General features: G+C 36.8%; 1 non-coding gene and 1 pseudogene across 1 annotated transcript; both read left to right on the plus strand.

Annotated features, from left to right (window-relative positions):
• The first annotated feature begins 101 nt into the window (after nucleotides 1-101).
• LOC128871043 (5.8S ribosomal RNA) lies at nucleotides 102-282 on the plus strand. Its single transcript, XR_008455693.1, has one exon. It is a non-coding gene; the product is annotated as a 5.8S ribosomal RNA (ribosomal RNA).
• A 1727-nt stretch (nucleotides 283-2009) lies between these two features.
• LOC128871051 (large subunit ribosomal RNA) overlaps nucleotides 2010-5000 on the plus strand; it is a 5042-nt pseudogene continuing 2051 nt past the window's right edge.

Consider the following 5000-nt stretch of genomic DNA (forward strand, 5'->3'; position numbering starts at 1 on the left):
TCAATTTATATTTTATTATTATTATTATTTAATTTTACTCTTTCAATTAATATATGCAAAAAAAAATTGACATTTGTTATAAATAAAAATAAATAAAAAAATACTCTAAGCGGTGGATCACTTGGCTCATGGGTCGATGAAGAACGCAGCAAACTGTGCGTCATCGTGTGAACTGCAGGACACATGAACATCGACATTTTGAACGCATATCGCAGTCCATGCTGTTATGTACATTAAATTAAATTTTAAAGTACTGCTTGGACTACATATGGTTGAGGGTTGTAAGACTATGCTAAATAAGTTGCTTATTCTTTTATAAAAATAATTGAATTTAAGCAAATGTGTATATTATTGGATTTTAAATAATTCATAATATTAATAGCAAAAAAATAAAGATATATAATGAATTTTTTATTTATTAATATATTCTTAAAAAAAAAAAATCCTCTCAAATAAAATGAAATAAAAAAAATTTTGAATCTAAGTATTCTCTTTAAAAAATTTTCATATTATTTATATAATAGGACTATGAATAAGTTCGTTACGGTTTTACAACAGATGGCGTAACTTGATTATTATTCCATCGATCCACATTTCCAAACATTCATTGGAGAGCTACTGTCGTAAGGCACAAACGTCAGTATAAGTTTTTTATTTGAAGCGTAAACAACAATATTTTTACCACACTTGAAAATGTCGAATTTCGTGCCAAATAATGTGTTTTTGCGGGGAATTCTTCTTCATTATTTTAATATGAAGAAAAAAGCAGCCGAAAGTCATCGTATCTTGGTGGAAGTTTATGGTGAGCATGCTCTATCTGAGCGAACGTGCCAGAAGTGGTTTGCACGCTTTAAAAGTGGTGATTTTGGCTTGGAAGACGAAGAACGCGAGGGTGCGCCGCCAAAGTTCATGGATACCGAATTGGAGGAATTGCTCGATCAAGATCCGGCTCAAACGCAAGAAGAGGTTGCAAAAACTTTGGGAGTTGATCAATCAACCATTTCCAAACGTTTAAAAGCCATGGGAATGATCCGAAAGGTAGGCCATTGGGTGCCGTATGAATTGAAGCCAAGAGACGTTGAACGCCGTTTTATGGCATGCGAACAACTGCTTCAACGGCACAAAAGAAAGGGTTTTTTGCATCGAATTGTGACTGGCGATGAAAAGTGGGTCCATTACGACAATCCAAAACGTCGGGCAACGTATGGATACCCTGGCCATGCTTCAACATCGACGTCGGCGCAGAATATTCATGGCCTGAAGGTTATGCTGTGTATCTGGTGGGACCAGCTGGGTGTTGTGTATTATGAGCTACTGAAACCGAATGAAACGATTACGGGGGATGTCTACCGACGACAATTGATGCGTTTGAGCCGAGCACTGCGAGAAAAACGGCCGCAATACGCCGATAGACACGACAAAGTTATTTTGCAACATGACAATGCTCGGCCACATGTTGCACAAGTGGTCAAAACATACTTAGAAACGCTCAAATGGGATGTCCTACCCCACCCGCCGTATAGTCCAGACCTTGCGCCATCCGATTACTATCTCTTCCGATCGATGCAACATGGCCTGGCTGACCAGCACTTCCGTAATTACGATGAAGTCAAAAAATGGATCGATTCGTAGATTGCGGCAAAACCGACCGAATTTTTCACAAAGGGAATCCGTGAATTGCCAGAAAGATGGGAAAAAGTAGTAGTAAGCGATGGACAATATTTTGAATATTAAATTTGTAACCATTTTACGTCAATAAAGTTTGAAATTTCGAAAAAAAACCGCACGAACTTATTCATAGTCCTATTATATATAAAATATTAATTTATATATGTAATTAAAGGAGGAATGTCTAGCATAAAAATTAATTTTTTTTATTCTAGAATTGCCTCATTTTACATAATTATTATTTATAATATATATTTATATAAAAGGAAAAAAGAAAAATAGAGATGAAAAGATGATATAATTATTTATTAAATTGTGAGAAGATAAAAAATATTTTAAAACAACCTCAACTCATATGGGATTACCCCCTGAATTTAAGCATATTAATGAGGGGAGGAAAAGAAACTAACAAGGATTTTCTTAGTAGCGGCGAGCGAAAAGAAAATAGTTCAGCACTAAGTCACTTTGTCTATATGTCAAATGTGAGATGCAGTGTATGGAATATCTTAATATCTAGTATGAGAAATTAACGATTTAAGTCCTTCTTAAATGAGGCCATTTACCCATAGAGGGTGCCAGGCCCGTATAACGTTAATGATTACTAGAAAGATATTTCCAAAGAGTCGTGTTGCTTGATAGTGCAGCACTAAGTGGGTGGTAAACTCCATCTAAAACTAAATATAACCATGAGACCGATAGTAAACAAGTACCGTGAGGGAAAGTTGAAAAGAACTCTGAATAGAGAGTTAAATAGTACGTGAAACTGCTTAGAGGTTAAGCCCGATGAACCTGAATATCCATTATGAAAAATTCATCATTAAATAATTAAAAATAATGTGCATTTTTTTCATATAAGGACATTGTAATCTATTAACATAATAAAGTATTTATCAAAAGATCATTGGTGATATTAAGTTTATTTAAATTAATTTGCTTTTTAAGCATATTAACATAGAATAAATACTAATGATTTGATAAAGTGTTGATAGATTTTATTATATATAATGCTAAAATTCATTTTTTGAATTTTACAAAAAATTTAATATCTATGATATTAATATTTATTTGTATGCATTTATATGATTAACAATGCGAAAGATTCAGGATACCTTCGGGACCCGTCTTGAAACACGGACCAAGGAGTCTAACATATGTGCAAGTCATTGAGTTATATTAAACTTAATGGCATAATTAACTTAACTTAAAAATATAATGGGATTAATTTTTAGTCTATTTTCTTAAATAGTCAATTAATTCAATCCCGGGGCGTTCCATATAGTTATGTATAATGATAATTTATTATTATTTATACCTCTAACTGGAGCGTACCTTGAGCATATATGCTGTGACCCGAAAGATGGTGAACTATACTTGATCAGGTTGAAGTCAGGGGAAACCCTGATGGAAGACCGAAACAGTTCTGACGTGCAAATCGATTGTCAGAATTGAGTATAGGGGCGAAAGACCAATCGAACCATCTAGTAGCTGGTTCCCTCCGAAGTTTCCCTCAGGATAGCTGGTGCATTTAAAAATTATATAAAATAATCTTATCTGGTAAAGCGAATGATTAGAGGCCTTAGGGTCGAAACGATTTTAACCTATTCTCAAACTTTAAATGGGTAAGAACCTCACCTTTCTTGATATGAAGGTTGAGGTTATGATATAATGTGCCCAGTGGGCCACTTTTGGTAAGCAGAACTGGCGCTGTGGGATGAACCAAACGTAATGTTACGGTGCCTAAATTAACAACTCATGCAGATACCATGAAAGGCGTTGGTTGCTTAAAACAGCAGGACGGTGGACATGGAAGTCGTAATCCGCTAAGGAGTGTGTAACAACTCACCTGCCGAAGCAACTAGCCCTTAAAATGGATGGCGCTTAAGTTGTATACCTATACATTACCGCTAAAGTAGATGATTTATAAAACAATTTCGATTGATTTATAAATTTTGAAACTTTAGTGAGTAGGAGGGTACAATAGTGTGCTTAGAAGTGTTTGGCGTAAGCCTGCATGGAGCCGCTATTGGTACAGATCTTGGTGGTAGTAGCAAATAATCGAATGAGACCTTGGAGGACTGAAGTGGAGAAGGGTTTCGTGTGAACAGTGGTTAATCACGAGTTAGTCGGTCCTAAGTTCAAGGCGAAAGCCGAAAATTTTCAAGTTTTTAATAAAAAAAAATATTAATAAAATTTATATATATATATTAAAAAATAATTAAATACTTGAATTATTTTGAACGAAAGGGAATACGGTTCCAATTCCGTAACCTGTTGAGTATCCGTTTGTTATTAAAAATGGGCCTTGTGCTCATCCTGGCAACAGGAACGACCATAAAGAAGCCGTCGAGAGATATCGGAAGAGTTTTCTTTTCTGTTTTATAGTCGTACTACCATGGAAGTCTTTCGAAGAGAGATATGGTAGATGGACTAGAAGAGCATGACATTTACTGTTGTGTCGATATTTTCCCCTCGGACCTTGAAAATTTATGGTGGGGTCACGCAAACTTCTCAACAGGCCGTACCAATATCCGCAGCTGGTCTCCAAGGTGAAGAGTCTCTAGTCGATAGAATAATGTAGGTAAGGGAAGTCGGCAAATTAGATCCGTAACTTCGGGATAAGGATTGGCTCTGAAGATTGAGATAGTCGGGCTTGATTGGGAAGCAATACCATGGTTTATGTACTCGTTCTGGGTAAATAGAGAATTACGATTCTTGTTCCCCGGATAGTAGTTACGTAGCCAATTGTGGAACTTTCTTGCTAAAATTTTTAAGGAATTATATCATTCGATATATATTCTTTTTAAATTATAACGATTATCAATTAACAATCAATTCAGAACTGGCACGGACTTGGGGAATCCGACTGTCTAATTAAAACAAAGCATTGTGATGGCCCTAACGGGTGTTGACACAATGTGATTTCTGCCCAGTGCTCTGAATGTCAAAGTGAAGAAATTCAAGTAAGCGCGGGTAAACGGCGGGAGTAACTATGACTCTCTTAAGGTAGCCAAATGCCTCGTCATCTAATTAGTGACGCGCATGAATGGATTAACGAGATTCCTACTGTCCCTATCTACTGGTCCCCCAGCGGTGCAGGGGTTAGAATATGCCCGAGGTAAGGTATGCCTGTCGTAAAAGGCGACTAAAATCTAGGTTTGCCAGTGCCTGAGTAGTATGGATGCTCAACTGGCAGAGTCTTCGGGTTCGATGTCTTACCGGAGACCTTAACTCGGTACCACGGGGAACAGGAGCCCTCAGAGTTCGCTCTGACCTGTTCTATGGGAACGGCCCTTCGGGGAGGTTTTCGTGGTGGCTGTGGTTGAGACCTAAAG

Source organism: Anastrepha ludens, unplaced genomic scaffold (assembly GCF_028408465.1).
Source record: "Anastrepha ludens isolate Willacy unplaced genomic scaffold, idAnaLude1.1 ptg000078l, whole genome shotgun sequence".
Lineage (NCBI taxonomy): Eukaryota > Metazoa > Arthropoda > Insecta > Diptera > Tephritidae > Anastrepha > Anastrepha ludens.